Here is a 19,317-nt window from a genome sequence, read left to right as displayed (position 1 = left end):
CCCCCCGCTACAGCTGCAAACACAGAGATTTATGGATGCATGCAATCTAATTTGGTTTGTGTTTCGTCTAGGGAAATACACAGCTGTATGGAGCTACTTTGTCAAGAAAATGTCGTGTTGCACTTAATTGCCTGATAAAGAATGACAAGTCAGAAACAATATAGATAACATGCTCAAGGATTTGCATCGGTCTTTTTTCAATATATAATCTAAATTTGCCAAGGCTTGGTTTTAAAGCAGAGACAGTCAGTGCATAATTCTCAGTAATAAATGTTCACCTGAAAAACTGCCCACTGAAAGACTTTCCCCAAGCTTTTCCTTCATGTCATTTGATAATAATTTGAATAGACGGTTTTTTGCTAAAACATCTGCTTTGTGTTTTGACAAGTGAGAAAAAATATACATAAAAATTAATTTGAGCTGCAGTCAATTGATTAATGGGTTTAGTAAAATCATTTTATTCCCTTCCCCTTCATTCCAGAGCTGTTGTTCCACACACAGTGTTTAAACATCACTGAAGTCTGCAAAAGCGGAAGTTCAAGTTTGGCTCCTGTGAAGGACAGTTCAATAGGACAATCCAAAAAGTTTCAATATGAAATCAACCATTTTTCCCTATATGTCACTGTTAATAGGACCAAAACCAGAAGATTTCAGGGTTCACTTGTGCCCATTAACATTGATTACACAATGTTAATTCTCCTGCCCAGTTCTGAGACCAGAACCAGTCAGTGTCACACCCATGACCATCCTCATGCTTCAGCCCATGGGCCAATCACTTTGATTTAAGCTGCCTTAAGACAAAACAAACACAAAGCTTCAAAGGTACATCTCTGGGAACAAACGAAACACGTTAAACCCTTCACAAGAATATTTCAATCCCATGTTTGGGGACTTAAAATAATCTGTTACCACTTTTTCATTTCTTGGTGTCTCTATACGATCTGTGTTGTAATTTGTAGGGTATTGAATATAGCAAACATTACCTCTCAGGTTGACAGCTGCTAGGAGAAATGCACAGGGGAAGAAACACTTTATGTATGTGATTTTTTTATATTCTTTCTTCTTGAATCTGTGATTATCACTGGGAAGGGGGATGTGTACATTTGTCCCACCAAATTTGCCTGGGAGCAGAGTGAATTACCTTCACTACTGGAATTATCCATGTCCATGTTCTTATCACAGTATTTTTGTAAATCCTACTATTCTCCCAGTCTCATAAACAAAGGCAGGATCTTTAGTGAATTATTTCTACTTTTCTTTGATTTACTTTCATCTGACCATTTCCTAGCTATGGGGAATGTCCTATTATTCTCATTCAATAATAATTAGTAGTAATTATTACAGTGCTGACATCAGTAACCCCTCAGGGCCAATATCCAGTTTGATTTTTTTGCAGTTCATGTGGACATCCATAAAGACTAGGAGTTATAATTGGAGTAATCATTTCTGGTTGCTAGGCAAATCATTTCTTCCTTCAGTGTTATTATTTTCTACTGTTCATACACCAATTTCTGGGTGTCCATGTTTGCAAACAGTAAACAGTAAACTTGGAGGAGGACGTGTTTGGGTAACTCCCCAGGTATTTTCATCAGTTAGCAGGTAAAGCATTCTCATGGGAAGTGCCAGTAGAGTTTTGCTGGGTTTTTAGTTATTTGGAAGTTCAGAAGTAAAGATAATTCACAGAAATCACAGAATGGACCAGGTTGGAAAGGACCTCAAGGATCATGAATGTCCAACCCTCCTGCCACAGGCAGAGCCACCAACCTCCACATTTAATACTAGACCAGGCTGCCCATGGCCCCATCCAATCTGGCCTTGAACATCTTCAGGGATGGGGCATCCACAACCTCTCTGGGCAGCCGGTTCCAGCACCTCAACACTCTCTCTGTAAAGAACTTCCCCCTGACATCCAACCTGAATCTTCCCTCCCTCAACTTAAAACCATTTCCTTGGGGACCCTGAGACCTGGGGGTCCTGGTGAATAAAGATAATTCTTCCATTTTTGGGCAAGTTGACAGACAGCAGTTGGAACAGACAATAAGTTAGTATCCTTGAAGTCTCCTCCAGACCAATGCTGATTCCACTTTAGTGAACACAGCTTGTACCAGGAGATCCTTTTTCTTACGCAGAGCTTTATCAGGCACCTCTAGAAACATCTTACTTCCCACCTTCTGTGACATGACAAAATATCACTGCTCAAATTTTATTAGCAATGGTGCAGCTGGAAAGGCTTGAGGAGAGATGAATGCACAGGTGGTTTTATTTCATTCTAAAGACAAGTTTGTCTTCTTAACAGCACCGGCACCCACCCAGCACACCCTGATGGGGAGGAGCAATTTCTGGCCTCCAGTTTGTTCCACATCTCCATTTCATGTCTGTGTTGTACAAGCCACACTTGAAACCCACAAAACTATGGAAAAACTACTGCTGAAGCCCGGGATTGAACCAGGGACCTTTAGATCTTCAGTCTAACGCTCTCCCAGCTGAGCTACTTCAGCACTCTTATGCAAGTAATCACGTGACCCAATCATAAACAAGTTTCAGAGCTTTACAGTTCAGTGTACTGTTTGCTAAGTAAAGTGTAAACATCATGTTCTCTGATTTTCTGTGCATCCTTCTCATCTCTTTGGCATCTGATCTCCTCTGGTGCTCTCTAGAAGAAGATGAATATGAAATAATGGCAAGCAACAGCTCCAGCACTTCTTGCCATTTCATGATGGCACAAGAAAGAAACCAAGATGTGCTTCAGCTGTGAAAGTGGGGGGTCAGAACTCTGACAGATTCTTCTCACCTGTCCTCACTTTCCTTCCCATCTCTTGGAATCTTATCACTTACTCCAATAATGTCTGCTTGGAGCTTTTCTCCCCCTTCTAACACTACCTCCCTGAACTCAGGTGGAGGTGAGGGGAAATCCAGAAGCACTAACCTAAAGTCAAAGTTTAGGTAGATGCACTTTGGAATTAAGAAACATCCCATATTCCCATTATGGAGAGGACTGTACATAGCAAATTTCAATACCAAATTAAGGGTGAATTTACGAAATCACACAAACTTTTAGCACTCCATACGAAGTGCTGCACTTTTCTCTCATTACCTGAGTATTAAAGACAAGTAATAATGAAGAAGTTAACAAGAACAGTCGAGTAATGGCAGGTAGTTGTAAAAGTTCGTCCTGGCAGATGTATTCATTTCCTTGCTCCGACCAGATTTGCAGCAGGACTTGAGGAAAGTCATCTTCATGTCTTTTATGTTATACCAGCTCCAGGCTCTGAGCAAAGAAGAGCAGTTTTCATTAACTCCTGCTACTGTGGTTTCTATCCATATATTCACTTATGTATTTCACTCTATGACCAACACCATTCCCTTCTGGCTGAATCTGCTTTTGATAATAAGTTTAGAAGGAAAGTCAGTCTTTCTCTGAATAAAGCAATTTATGGAGACTCCATCTCTTCCCTTGATACAAGGGTTTTACAAGTTTTACAAGTCTCATGGTTTAACCAGGTTTTAATTCCAGGGAAAATGTATTAGTCAGTAGCTCCTGTTATATTCCCCATCAGAAGAAAGAAAAAAGGAGCTGCCAAAGGAATTATCTGTCTGTAACAATTAGGTCACTTTATTCTGATGTTAGTGTGATAAAGAATCAAGCACCTGTGATCAAACACCACAGGGCATTTTCTACAGTCTTTAAAACCTTATATCTCACTTGTTGTTGGGTTTTTATTTCTTTGCTTTATTTTTTGCCTTTTGTGTGTGTGCATGTGTTTATTTTTGATGGCTTTCTTTTCTCTTCTTTTTTTTTTTAAATTAAACTTTTAAAACTTCTTGCTAAGTCTACATATAATCCCAGCAGAGAAAAGACTAATGTCAGACATCCATGTAGAAGAATCCCTTTCACATGGTCATCATTTCTTCACATCTCCAGGGTTCACTTAGGACTTCTTTACATGACTATGGAGTATTGGCTGTTGTCCCACTGTAGCTGTTAGCCCTTTGCAAAAGGAGTCCCTTCTCCAAAGCTCTTCCTTCCATTTGCATAAGTTTCCATCTTTTGCTTCCAATGACCCACATTTTTCATTTAGTTGTAAAACATATCTGAATAGTTATCAGTTTCCCTGCCTCTCCTGTAATAAGGACTTTACCACCTCCTCAGCCTTTGCCTCATCCATACATTTTACCATCAATAAATTCATACTTCCTTCTAGCAACCTGCTGAGAGTAACGTCATATTTGGAAGCAATCCTTTCAGAACCTACTGAGAACTTTTTGCCTTTTCCATTTGTTAATGATTATCCATCAGCCAATACTTGAGATTCATGTGTTAGGTGTGTTTTAATCTATTTTATTGCTTTTATTACATGTTAATCACAACATGAGTGCAAAAGTTGCCTGTTCACAAAGGTTAGAAGAGATTGCTTAGGAAAAATGCTCAGGGAAAGTAGTGTGATGGTGGGTTGGAGCATTATATTCAGCTACGGGAAACATCAGTCAAGGGAAATGCTTGTGGGAGTAGAGGTACATTGAATGCATAATAGCTGACATTTTCAATACTGCAGGAATTGTTTGCAATGGTTTTTATGCAGCTCCATTTGTTTGCCTCAGAACACTGTTCTTTCTTGAAGCTGGAGATTAATACTTACAATAAAAAGCCTTTGCAGATACATACATCCATGAATGTTTACTTTGCATGATGTTATGTCATGGACCAAACTGAACTCTGGCGTGTGTTTCTAAGTTCACTCCAACAAGGAAGATTTTGGAAAGAGCCAAAGTGAAACATCAGCAGAGTAGTATGAGTCCTGCTAATGGTGTTGCTATGAAAATGTCGACTGAATCTGTTTCACAGCCTGCAGTGCTATAACCACAGAGTAAATAAAACTGGTGGGAAAAGGTAAATATTTTTAACTCCATTTCAGGATATGGTAAAAACAACATATTACTACAGGAGGAATGCTGGCTGAAGGAATATAAAGTTTAGAAGCAGCAAATAAATATAAATGTATTTTTCCATTTACTTTTCATTAACAAATGAACAAGTGGCATTTTCAAAAGCCAATGATAGCAGGCAGATGAACAAATGAAAATGAATCTGTGATCCAGAGCTTTGTGGAATCTAAGAGAAATTTCCCTCTAATGCAGAATAATGTCTGCTAACATAACAAAACTGGCAGCTTAGTGACATATAATTGAAAACATGATTGGAGAATATCAGTGTATGAAGTAATGCCATCCCTCTCATCTAAGTGACACTGTAATAGTGATGGAAAATTCCTTACCATATATTTATCCAGTCAGATTATCTAAGATTTTTGCAGGGTTAAAGTCAGAGAAATACAGGCAAGGTATTATCTGCAAGGGAAGAATTTAATTGGCAGATAATAGAATAGAATAGAGGATAGAATAGGAATAGAATCTTTTGAATGGTTAGCTACAGTCTGATGGACAAGCGGAAGAGAAGAAGGTTAACAGGAGTAGTCAACATGGATTTACTAAATGCAAATCATGCTTGTTCAACCTGGCAGCCTTTTATGATATCTTGACTAGCTCGGTAGATGCATGGGGAGCAGTGGATATTGTGCATCTTGACTTCAGCAAGCCCTTTGTCACTGTTCGGTGAGGAGGAGCCTGATGAGGTTAAACAAGGGCAAGTGTAGAGTCTTGCACCTGGAGAGGAATAACTGCAAGCATTGGTGTGGGTTAGGAGCTGACCTGCTGGAAAGAAATTCTGCAAAGGAGGACCTGGGTGTCCTGGTGGACAACAGGTGGCTATGAGTCAGCAACGTGCACTTGTGGCCAGGATGACCAAGGATATCCTGGGGTGCATTAAAAAGAGCAAGAGCAGAAGGTTGAGGGAGGTGATTCTTCCTCTCTACTCTGTCCTGAAGATACCACAGTGGAGACTGTGTCTGTTCTTTGCTCCTTGGTGAAAAAAATTGCAGGGAACTACTGGATGGAGCTCAATAGAGGGCCACAAAGATGATGAGGAGCCTGGAGCACCTCCATTATGAGGAAAGACTTAGAGACCTTGGGCTGTTCAGCCTGAAAAAGACTGAGAGGGGATCTGATTAATGATTATAAATATCTAAGGGGTAATAATCAGGTGGATGGGGTCAGGCTCTGGTTAATGGTGCCCAGCATCAGGATAAGGGGCAACATGCACAAACTGGAACACAGGAAGTTCAATACAAAGATAAGGAAGGACTTTTTTTTACTTTGAGAGTTACAGAGCCCTGGGACAGAAGCTACCCAGAGAAGTTGTGCAGTCTCCTTCTCTGGAGATATTCATAGAATCATAGAATCACTAAGGTTGGAAAAGACCTCCAAGATCATCTCGTCCACCTGCCACCAATATTTCCCCACTAATCCATGTCCCTTAGTACAACATCTAATGTTTCAAAGTCTGCCTGGATTCTGTGCAATCCAGGAAACTCTAGGAAACCTGCTTTACCAACACCAAGAACTTAGTTTTGCATTTGCAAAATTGAATTGTGAATTTAACTGCCTTTCTGGCCATTGTTAAGTGTGAGATCTCTTTCTCATTGTTTAGTGTGGATTAACACAAGTCATTCTAGGTAGTGGCTTGTGTAAATCTTTCCATCATGTATCCATTTTTCGTGGATTCATTGAACCAATGAAAAAGAACCTTTGTATCCCATGGTCTCACACCAGACCATTTTTGTCTGTCCTCTTGCATGAGTAGGTCTAACATGAAGATTTCATTTCTCTTTGTGATATTGATAGCCCAGATGGTGGCTATTCTCCATTCCTTTGAAGACTGCTTAGTTTGCCTCTGTCTTAACAAACATTTTGAGCTGCGGACCTTGGATGGACAAATGCACCTTTCTGAAAGCCTTGATGCATCTACAGATTCTCAATTCATTCTGTAGGAATTTGCTGTTTATCATTAGAGGCAAATGAATCACAGAATTATAGAATTGTTTCAGTTGGAAGGGACCTTTAAAGGTCATTTAGTCCAACTCCTCTGCAAAGGACAAGTCATCTACATACAGCTAGATCAGGGTGCTCAGAGCCCTGTCCAATCTGATCTTGAATGTCTCCAGGGAACTGGACATGAAGTGAAAACAAGGTCTTTGCATGATCAACAGTAGCTCTCCAGCAAATGAAGAAGTTCTGAGCTCCTCACCACCAGATTTGATTTAACCAGAGCTAGAACTTGTAAATGATGTTGGATATTGAGTGAGGGGAAAAAAAAAAAGACAAAAAAAAAAAAGCACCTGTTTTTGGGAGTTATTTTGGAGTATGAAGATAAATAAAGGTCAGTAGTTAGTTATGGTTTTTTTTTGTTGTTGTTGTTGTTTGTTTGTTTGTTTGTTTGTTTGTTTTGGCAGTACATCACATTTTTCAGACATGAAATCTTCTTTCTGAATGCTCTGCTCCCACTCCATTCCCCAACACAACCAGCCACAGACCACCTGGTGTCAGCTCTTCTTTAGTCCCCAGGAGCCTTTCTCTGGATGCTACTAGTACCCGGACCAGTTCCAGGACTGGTAGGATATAGGTAGATGTAGGCAGGACTGACTTTACTTTCTGATCTTTCAGCTGACCTTTCAGAGGTGTTGTTTCCTTTGCAAAAAGTCAGCAGTGCCTCACAGGGCCTTTCCACCTGAAACAACACTGCCATTTTGAATGTTGCTTGCATCTCCAGGCAATTTTTAGAAACTCTATTAGTTAGAAGAGCACATTAATGCAATGTTACTGTGGTTAGGAAAGCTCTTCAAGTGCTCTCTCAGTGCCCCTGCTGGAAGCTGTGTTGCTAGGTTGCTCCAATTCCAATTTTTTTCTTGTTCTTTATTGGCTTTGCTGCTGAATTTTTTTTTTTGTGTGTGTTTGTGGCTTTTGCTGGTTTGTTTGTTGTGCTATTTTTTTTTTTTCCTGGTCAGGTACTTCATTCCAAGCTATTAATACTTATTTTTTGGCTGTTAGTGCCATAGAACAGTTCAGTTCAGTTGAGGGGTTATAAAGGCTCATGTTTTTTTTTTTCAAGTGTCCTTGTAAATAGTTTCATATGTTCTGAGGATGAATATTTATTTTCCCAGAGTAGTTCAGGGTCAAAGTATTACTAGAAGACAATAGGCTTCTTCCATTCTATGGGATCTACTTATGGTGTCATATGTACACATTGCAACTAGGGAAGATTTTGCAGGGTGGTTGGTGGTGTAAACAGCAATGCCTTCAATTGCAAGTTTTCCTTTTACACTCTTCCAGAAGAGGTGTATAACTTCAACTACACCCCACAGGGTGCATGATATGGAATGAACTTCATTGATGTTAGGAAGAAATTCTTTACTATGAGGGTGGTGAGACACTCAAACTGTTTACCCAGTGAAGTTATTTATGCCCCCTCCTTGGAAGCATTCAAGGCCAGGCTGGATGGGGCTTTGAGCAACCTGGTCTAGAGGGAGATGTCCCTGCCTATAGCGATGGGGGTTTGGAACTAGATGGTCTTAAAGGTCCCTTCCAACCCAAACTATTCTATGATGAGGATGATGTTCTTGAACCAGCAATGAAGTCTGGGAGGAGGTGACAGTCATGGTCACCGTACCCCATGCAATGACATTAGCATTCAGAAAAGGTGTCATTTTTCAGTTGAGATAAGACACTTGAAATACTGCTCACTAGTATTTAGGATGATCTTTGTAGTTCTGGATTTCCACTGAGGAAATGGGTAAAATGAACCTACTGAACTTCATAGTCAGGTAGGACCCTGTTAGATCCACGTCAGCTTAGATATGATAAAATATTTGTGCCAGCTCCAGCCTAAATTCCACTGCTACATCAATGCTGAACTAAAGGTCCTCTGTCATATGTGTTTGTCCCCTCTCGACATCTTGGGCCCCAGATATCACTGGGCACCTTTGTGGATAACTGAATCACACTACTAGATGTTGCTTGGGTTAAATATAAGTGTCCTACCTTACAGAGTGCTATATAGTTATGATCTTGACACTGCTCACACAAGGGCTTTCTTTAGTTGAAATAAGCTAGTTTGTCTATTTGATATCAGGACTGCTCTGGAGAAAGAATGTTTTTTACAGAGCAAAACAAAAATAAGTAAAACAACTCTTGACCACGCTTTTCCCACAGTGCCATGAAATTCTATGGAGAGCCCTTTCAGGATCAGCAATACTGGGTGTTCTAGAATCCAGCTGCATCAACAATGCTTTAAGTGATGGTAGGTATTAAGAATTCAAATCTTCCTTTTGGTAATACTGGGAGAACTTATGCACTGGAAATCAGTCATTGACAGGTGCTGCTTACCACAATCTTCCAGTTAATCTTCCTGAATTGCTCCACTACTCCAAAATTTTGAAACCTGGTTCCCTCCACCTCCTTCCACATCTCTCCTGAGCCTTGTAGGCACAGTAAGGCAGAGCAGGAAGTATCAGAAAGACCAAATCTTTGGTGGACTGATAATTCCTAATGTAGGCAGGTAAACCAAACTAGGAACTTGTTTTATTGTGTGAGCTTCACTGTTTCTGCTTACTTAGTTGGCTGCATGACCAGGTGAGACTGCAATTTAGTTTTAATTGAAGGTGAAAAAATAATTGTAAATGTTAAACTTAGGCAAACCGAGGTTACTTACCTGCAAGAACTCATCTAGTTCTATAGATCTAGGAAAATCATCTGACTTAAGCATCTCCTTATGCCTCCAGCTGTGAGCCTTCTTCTAATGTGATACCTTCACATGCCAGTGAGTTTGTAAGGGTCACTATGACAAGTGGAGATTAAACCTCAAGTTCAGCCTAGGCTGCTATCAGGTCCCACTTCATTATGAAGAATCAAGGAACAAAGACAGAGTGAGACTCTTGAGCTTATTTACTCTGTGTCTGCACATTTTAAAATAAATTTCTGTGTGACTTGTACTGTTCTGGTCATTTTCCTTTAACTGAGTAGAGTACTACCTCCTCATAATTTTAATGAGCAACCTAATGGCTTGTGCTTCCCTTAAAGCTCTTGATCTTGGACTCAAGTTATTTCTGTGGTAATCACTACTTGCCCACATAATATTCTCCCATAACTGTCAGTATAGTCTTCCCAATACAATCTGCTTGCATTCAAACTGGTTGAAAATAAAAATGACAGACATTCTTGTTCTATGAATTAAGTTGTGTGTGTTGGTAACTGAACGAGGACTGATTCCATTGCAGTAATAACTCTCTCGGTCCTGAAGAGCTCTTCCCCTTGATGGAGGTCTACAAACAGATTTGAACAGCCAAGCAGATGGATTACTCTCACTCATGCAGCATTTGATTTTTCCTTTTGTTTTGGTTTGTAGATGTAGAATTGCCCTGAATTTCATTCTCTTGAAAATCCTGCTCTTTTAAATGAAGTTCTATTCAAAAGCAGTTCAGAAGATGTGTTTTTAACCTCAAGTAATTTTATTGAAAGACCAGAGAAGAGACATGGCACAAAGAATCATAGAATCAGTAACGTTGGAAAAGACCAGTCGGTTGCAGTGAGTGAAGAAGAGTCATTTTAGGTCACAGGTAGCTCCAAAAGTAGTGCCTCCTATTCATTTCCATGAAGATAACAGATATAAAGAGCACAATAACACTGCTTGCTTGATAGAGCAATAAAAAGAATATTTTTCAAAAAATGTGCCACCATTACTTAGCATTTTTGCCAGCAATGAACGAGAGCCTGCATGCCACACTTGCAAAATTCTACACCAGTGGAAGTGAACCACTGTCACCACTGTTGGAACACACCATCCACCAACCTCGCTGTGCTCACACCCACTATTTGGTCACCAGAAACATCCAGCAAGTATCAATGAATGTTAATGGGTGCCATTTTTTTCAACACAGGAGATTTCAGTGACAAATCTTTGCTTCATCTGCATTTCCATGTCAGATGCCATTTTGTCAAACTGCCCCTCTGTTGACACCTGTCACAGGACAACAAAATGTAATGGAATATTGGTGGGAAGGTTCAAACTCTACTGTCGTACCACCAACATCTGCCTCTGACATCATGGGCCAATATCACAAAATAGGAAGCATTACTTTCAGAGCAGCCCCCATAAAATATGTAATATAGTTAATGTATAAAAGTAACAAAACTAATTTTTATTTTGGATGTTTTTTTATTAAACCATTAAAAAGGGAGCAACAAAAACATAAAGCTAGTGGGATATGTGACAATCTTTTTATGAATCCACTGCATACATCCAGCTCAATGGCAGGGGCTGCAACTCTTAGTGAGTTCTCAAGGTGTTCAGTAGAGATTTTTTATGAACTTTTGCTCTTCCTATAATTGATCCTTCAAAAGAGTTGTTCACAAATATATGTACTGCCAAAAAGCAATGACATGAATAAGGCATGACTGTGAAGAGAGGGATATTTCTATCTGGTAAAGAGGGCTTATAGAAGTCTGACAAAGAGACATGATCAAATTTTTGATTGCAACCCTACACATTTTCACTTTGGCTATCTTGAAACATATTCACAAATTCCTTTACCAAAATGGAAAGCATGGCTGCATATCTTTTGCTGTTCACTGGACTGTGTTTAGTCAATTTATCAAAATGCAAAAACTTGTTTGCCATAACTTGAGCTGGCACCGCAGTGTGCCTCATGTACTGGTTTCAGTCCAAATTGGGTTCACAGAACGCAAATGTTCATTTGGTACTCAGGAACTGGGCTGGGCCGCAGGTTGGAGACGACTGACTGAGTTGATCTAGTTTGACCATCAAGATAAGGACATGTTCCTTGCATGAAATATCATCTAAAGATATTAAGGACTTGTGTCCAGACTGCTGAAAAGAGGGATCACAACATGACAAGAATGCAGTTAGATGACTGGGACTTTAGATTGTGGATGCCCCATCCCTGAAGGCATTCAAGGCCAGGCTGAATGTGGCTCTGGGCAGCCTGGACTGGTGGTTGGTGACCCTGCACATAGCAGGGGTCTTGAAACTAGATGGTCATTGTCATCCTTTTCAACCCAGGCCATCCTATGATTCTGTGATTCTATGATTCTATTCGTGGTTGTAAGCTACCCAAAGCATAAGTTGGGAAAAAGAGTCTGCACTTGAATTAAGCCATAGCATCCAAGATTGGCACAGGCAACTCTTTCTTTATTGCTAATGAAGCTTGGGAAAAGCATCCGACAGGGAAGCTATGATTTCATCCTGAATATTCGCGTCTCCTAGGTTTGTGGAATTTACATCAGGACTTGAGTCTAAGTGGGAATTGAACATTTACCAGGCAAATGTTATCCGAGATGATGAGAAGAAGAGATCCCTCCTCAGACTTGAAGCGTGAACAGAGAAAAATATGACAAACTGTCCCACAAAACTGTTTCCCAGTCAGAGAGCTCTAGGGCAATAAATAACTCTCAACCCTGGTTAATATTTCCCTGAAAGAGAGAGGCATTTAGGAGGGAGCAAGCTTTGTAACAATGAAATGTCAATGGTGACGTTAAAGGGGAAACAAATGCTCCCAATCGATGCACTGAGAAGAGAGCTGCAATAGATCTAAAGAGCACAGCTCTGTGTCTGCAGAGGGATTCACTCCCCTCTCGCCTCCCTTTTTGTTCATCATATTTCCTTCTGGATATGGTCTGCAGAGACAGCCTGCTAAAAGTCGAGAGACATAAAGATCTCACAGGCTTTCTTATGCCTCATGTAATGCTATATTCACTGTCAAGTGCAGGTTTTATGGCTTCTCTGAGGCAAGATTCTGGTTTCTTCAAGGATCCCAGGGGCCACAATTACTGCCCTTTGGACCCTGAGATGCTGATAGACTGATGAATGAACTGTAAGAGGAAAATGACTCATCTCAACAAGTTATTGCCATAGGATCCTCAATACAATCCTATTATTATTTCTGTAAAAGAATCTGTGAAAACAGCAGAAGAGAGGTAAAAATGGAGAACAGTTAGAATCATGGAAATATTAAGGCTGGAAAAGGCCATTAACTCATCACTACCATTCCCACTAACCATGTGTACCAAGTACCCTTGAAGCACTGGAGCAAACTGAGTCTTTCACAATTTGGTCTTGGTTTCTTGATCCTTTTTCTTTCAACCTGTCTGAGAGCCCAGATCTTCTTCTGACAAAATACTTGATGTCCCACCAAGACCTACAGTGTAGGAACAATCCTTGAACATCTGGACTTATTCAAAATTGTATATAGGAGGAAGAATAAATGCTGATTTCTCTATTTCTCTAGCTCTGTTCCTTAGCTGTTGGTAATCTCTGCTATAGAACTCTAGTGCATAAAATCCTGCACTTCTCTGAGAGAATGGTTTACTATAGTCTACTGTGAGGCTATTTAAATCACAAGGATGCACAAAATGACCAGAGCAAACTGCTTTGGGGCTTGCAAGCCCTAGTCCAAGAATGGATGCCTTGGTAAATAAGGTCCATGACAGAGCAGAGCAAGCAATGGTTTAATCATGTAAGAGTCCATAAGACCTCCTTCATTTTTGTGGACAGGGTTTGACTCTCCAGTAGGCTTTAAGTGAGAAAATCCCAAGTTTTCACTCATCTGCTGTGTTTAAGCTTTATTCAAGCACAAAACTACTTGTAACTTCAGGGACTGAGCTTGGAGTTTCCTACACGATTGCTGAGCACGTGCTGACCCCAGGCTGTGGGCTACTCTAAACCACAGACTTGTAATTGCTACTGTGATCTGCCCCACTGAGCATGAGCAATTATTTGCCAGCACTGCAAGGACTTGAAGCCCCATCCCACCCATGAGGTTAACTGGGGAGAGTATAGCTTAAGGGCTGTTCATTTATTATTGATATCAAGTGGAAGTACAAAGTAATTAAGAGAGATGGAGGCAGTTGGATCCCTGCTGTTCTGTGCTGAGTGCTGTTTCAGCTATGGCCAGAAATTCTACTTTTTCCAAATTTTTTTCTCTATGCCCCTGCTAACATCTGACAGTCTCCCACCAGACCCTTCCTGCTGTGCACTCTGCATCCAGCTGGCTAAGAAACATGAAATGCTATGGCCAGCAACCTGCCAGAAATTATATTACCAGTGCAGTAGCTACATAACCTATAAGTCTCTGTCTAGATTTGCAAAATACACATGGCAGGGAAAAACTGCTCAGCTCGTGTTAAACCAACTCTGAACTGAAGCAGTTTATTGAGTTATTAATGACACAATGAACTGACAGTAAGACAACCTTGCAGTCAAGATTGATATCAGCAATATAACAGACAAACTGCAATATAAAACATATAAAAATAGCAATAAACACTGTAATATCTTTTCCTAATTTTGTACAGTTCATACTCAAAATGCCTGAGGGATAGAATGCCATCCGGATAGACTTAGACAGGCTCAAGCAGTGGGCCCAGAAGAAAATCATGAAGTTCAACAAAGCCAAAGGAAGGTCTTGCACCTGAGTATTGGGAACCCATGTTATCAATATAAGCTGGGGGATGTAAGGATAGAGCTCAGCCCTGCTGAAAAGGACTTGAGGGTATAGCTGGATGGCAAGCTGAACATGAGCCAGCAATGTGCAATGTGCCCCCACAGCTGAGAAGGCTCCAAGGAGACCTAATAGAGGCCTCACAGTACCTAAAGGGGGGCTATAAGAAAGAAGGGGATAGACTCTTTAGCAGGGTCAATTGGGGTAGGACAAGGAGAAATTGTTTCATACTAAAAGAGGGAGATTTAGACTCGATATAAGGCAGTCGTTTTTATAATAAGGGTCGTGAGGCACTGGCACAGGTTGCCCAGATATGCCCTGAACATTCAAGGTTGGGCTGGATGGGGCTCTGAGGAACCTGGCCTAGCTGTAGGTGTCTCTGTTCATTGCTGAGGAGTTAGGGTAGATGAGCTTTAAGAGTTCTTTCCAACTCAAATGATTCTATTCTATTCTATTCTATGATTTCTTGGGCTTTAGGAGTGAAGGCTCCACATACAGTTTTTTGGGGGATGAGGAATTGGTATTATTTATTATAAGACAGAAAGGAAAGAGAGAATACTCAAGGAGAATGCCTGAAAAGAAAGAAGTTACAAGGACACAAGTCTGCCAAGATCCATGTTTCCCAGTGTGCTGGAAACACTCTTGGGTGAACAGCATGTGGATTAGCAGCATTGCAAAATCAAATTCCACCAGCCAGATTCTTATGTATGTACTTCTGATGAGATCCACTGGAGTATTCTTTGGTGTGATTTCAGGGTATGGCTAAGACTCGTACCTGCAAAGTTGCAGTTTTAGCCACCAGTGCTGGGAGTAGTTGAAGATAGAGTCTCAGGAGAAGAAGAATAGATAGAAGAATCTATCTTAGAAATTGTCCTCGCAACATGGAAGGACCTTATGGGATTAATTAGGTGCATCGACTTCCATGTGAGGCTGCTTCCCCTTCCTTTTTAGCCCAACTTTGGCAGCTGAGTCAATTGAGGTAGAATGACATTAATTTCTTCCTGAAACAAGCAGCAGGAATGTTATATTCTGATGCATCATGACATAGCACATTCCTTGAGAGTGGAAAGGATGGAAAATTCTAGCTACTCCAGGCCTCCAGAAATGGAAAGTAACTCTGATCCAAAGCTAGGATAATACTAATACTCTTTGAAGTTCAAAACACTGCATGACTCTTATACACTTAGTTTTGCAGTCAAATGCTTCTAGGCTCAGAGAAAGCTGTTCCTGCTTGTGCAGATCACAGATCCAGTCTTTATTTCACCATCACCACTATCCTGAGGCTGTAGCAGAGCTGGCAAAGAACAATTCCCCCAATAAAACTGTTTTATTGGTATGCTGCTTTGCTTCTACCCACCCACTTAACACACTTTGTCAAAACCAAACTATTAAAAAGCAAAATAAAAGAGATGACTTCCAAATTAAATAGCAAAGTTGGAGCCAATTGGGTGGTTAGTGATTATGAAATCTTTATGGCTGTGACATTGACATGACTGAGGAAGATAGGGAGGGGAGGGAAACAATAGTACTTTATGGATGGCCTGAGCTCTCAATTTTTTTTTAATGCATGATAGAAGCAGTACAAGAAAATAGACAAGGAAATTGTAGATACTTTGTTTATTCATCAAAGAAGAAGCAAGGAACAGTCGTATACCTTCCAGTACACATGCTGTCAATTGAAGGAAAGACCTAGGGCAGTAAGAAATCAAATTTGAATGGTTTCCAACTTGTATTATAACTTCGGAATATATGTGATGAACCATTTTTTTTCTTGCTTCCATCTCTGCATTTGCACAGGTGACAAACTGGAAAAAACTGAGTCAGGAAAAAACATTTTCTTGGGTTAAATAAACCCCAGGTAATTAATTCTTCTGTTGGAACAGGTTGTCATCTTGAGTAAAACAATTATTCAATCTGGATCAAATGCTTTTTGCCTCTAAATAGGTTTATTTGGGGCTATATTTCTAAATTAAATATTACCTATGAAGAAAGACATTTGTTCTTCATTCATTGTTGTTGAAATCTTTCTTTTCAGCTGAAGAAGTCTGCTGCTAAATGGACCTGGAGAGTTTAGTCCAACAGTGTCAAAGTGAAAAAGTACTTAAGGAAATATTTTGCTGTGCATTAATACCAATGTGATGTCTTTTCTTGGGTTTATGCCACTCTTAATCTGCTGCTATCAGTGAAGATGCTAATGGAACACTTTTTATGTGTACATAAATAAAGGCTACAACATACAGCAACACTAGATTGGAGGTAAAAGCATAGTTTCTACAGGCACATTTTTACTTTGGAGTAAAAGAAACTGGAGAAATTAGAGAAGAACTCTATGCTGTACTTGTAGCTGCATTTTTTACTTGTCAGCCTTCTCCTCCATTTACTAAGCAAATGAACCAGGAATTATCTTCTCACACTAAGATACTATATAAATGAATACTCAACACGCACCAAAATGCATATAGATGGATGAACAAATTCATTTTGCACCTAAAACTCAAAATACATAAATGATTGTCATCCCTCAACAGGGGACAAATTTTCAAGGTAAGTAGAGTTAAAAAGCAAAAGGTTCCTGCAAAACTAGGGAAGCCTTAAACTAAAGTGTATAAAAAGCTAAAAGTGCCTTAAGCTATTTTGATTTCTTGTTTACTCATTGCAAAGATCCTTTGTTGATTATTACCGTGTGGATTTGAAGTATCTGTTATTCTGGAAGTGCCACACGCTCTTATCTACCTTAACCAGGAGTCTACAGTGACTTAGATCATTAAGCAGTGATGGATTTTAGATATAAAAAAAGCCATATCTCACATCATTAACATTTAAGTTGCCATTTTGCATTTTATTTCCCCTAAATAAAATGATTTGAGAACATGTAACAGTTGGGATTGGCTGTATTGAAGCCTCATGAGGCTTGATAAGAAAGAATAAAATGTGAGAGGAAGGTTCAGAAAGACTATCAAGGAATTTTTTCAAGGGAAGGTGAAAGTAAATACACTAACTTTAGAAACCAATTGTCTTTGTGACACCAGATTTCCTCATTCTCAGCAAAGATGAAGCTCTTCCTCATTGGAGGTGTCTCCAGAAGCAGATGGAGACTAAGAAGACCCATGGAGCACAGACTTTACTCATACAAACTTGACGAAAAGCAGGTAGCTCTCAACAGAAAATCATACTATTATTGAGGTCAGCAGGAACTTTGGATGCACACCCCACATTTAAAGCACAGTTAACTTGGAAGTTAGCACCAATTCAAAATTAGTGAATGCTGCTTACATTTTTTTCTAGCATTTTGATATTTGTCAGCCCCAGTTTTATATTTGTTTCTCTAAAATCAAATATTTTCCTGCTTTTCATTCTATGCTTCTGCACCTCATTCTATTACATGGGAAAGTCTTTGTCTTCTGTATGCTTTCATGTTTAACAGCAATAAGAAGTGTCCTCTATCTCATCTTCTCCTCTATCTCATCTTCTCCAGACTGAACAGAGTCAGATCGCACACCATTTCCCTAAGGGTATAATTGCTTTGGAATTATTTGCAGGAAAACAGCCTTAAGATGTGCTGGGGAGTTTTGGATTGCATAGTAGGAAAAAAAAAATTCTCAGAAAGAGTGGTAAGCTATTGGAACAGGCTGCCCAGAACAGTGGTGGAGTCACCACCTCTGGAAGAGTTTAAGAAATGGAGAGATGTGTCACTGAAGGATGTGGGTTAGTGGCCATAGTGAGAATGTGTTGATGGTTGGACTTGATGATCCTGGAGGTCTTTTTCAACCTTTATGATTCTATGATTCTATTCCACTTGGCCACTGAAAAAGGAGGTTATAGAAATACTGAGGATAGTTGGCTGTAGGTCTGAAAATATGGGGACAAAGCCATGTAACTTTCCATTCTATAACAGTTTTTATCTTCTGGATAAGAGTATCACGTTGTTGTTCCCTTGTTTGTCCAGCATTAGCTATGCAAAGCACTGCTAGATGACTTGCATCATAAAGGAATTTTGAGTACCTACCCTGGGCAGCTTCAATCTTTGAACCACCAGGTTCCAAATGATCTTCAGTGAGCTCCACACATTCAGAACCAGGAGTAGAAACTGGCTCTACTCTGCACTGCAGAAAGTGCCTTGAGATTGGATCTAAGATCAAATTCACTTCAGCTGATATAGTCACAGGGATACTTTTATAGCAGTTTAAATCATTAGTATTCACAGGTGATTTAGACACAGGTAAACTCCCTTTCCTGACTAGTAGCTGAAGTAGGGTCTAGAATGTCCAGAAGCCTCTGATCAGGTGAGAATACTGCTTTCCAATCAGGAAGTCTTGAAATCCCTACCTGAGGGACATCTTATTTATTTATTTATTTATTTATCTATTTATTTATTTATTTAATTTATTTCCCCTAAAAATTCAGGAAATAATAGCTGGAAACTGAAACAGGAGCAGAAACAATGTGTATTTATTTATTTATATACTTGTTTTGCAGAGAAGATAATTAGCTACTAGATCCACAGGAGAAAATAAAACAAAAACAACAACAACAACAAAAAAGAAACCTTTCCACCCAGAAATCTCTAAGCAAAAATGGGTTTTTAAAAGATCAGGTTTTGTTCTTGTTTCTCTATTCTATATGTGAGACAGAAATTATTTTATCAGACATGATTTATGCATAAGGATGATCTTGATCATCGTTAGTGCCCTATCTGGATTGCAGGCACATTGCCTGATTGTTATCTTTAAATAATCACTGCTCACCCAATTACTTCAGTGTCAACCACCTAAAAGCGAAGCTCTCTTCAGAACAGGAGATTAGAATTCAGTGGGAGATATGACCCTGCAGGAGAGACCTCACAAGCTATCTCGCAGACTTCATTTCGTCTTACATTTCACTTAGCAGCTAGGGATGTTTTAATGAAATGAAA

General features: G+C 39.8%; 1 non-coding gene across 1 annotated transcript; it reads right to left on the bottom strand.

The window, feature by feature from the left end:
* Positions 1-2,425: 2,425 nt before the first annotated feature.
* On the bottom strand, positions 2,426-2,498 carry TRNAF-GAA. The gene has a single exon. It is a non-coding gene; the product is annotated as a tRNA-Phe (tRNA).
* Positions 2,499-19,317: the final 16,819 nt, after the last annotated feature.

Source organism: Meleagris gallopavo, chromosome 3 (genome assembly GCF_000146605.3).
Source record: "Meleagris gallopavo isolate NT-WF06-2002-E0010 breed Aviagen turkey brand Nicholas breeding stock chromosome 3, Turkey_5.1, whole genome shotgun sequence".
Taxonomy (NCBI): Eukaryota; Metazoa; Chordata; class Aves; order Galliformes; family Phasianidae; genus Meleagris; species Meleagris gallopavo.
This window is presented reverse-complemented; position numbering and strand designations above follow the sequence as displayed.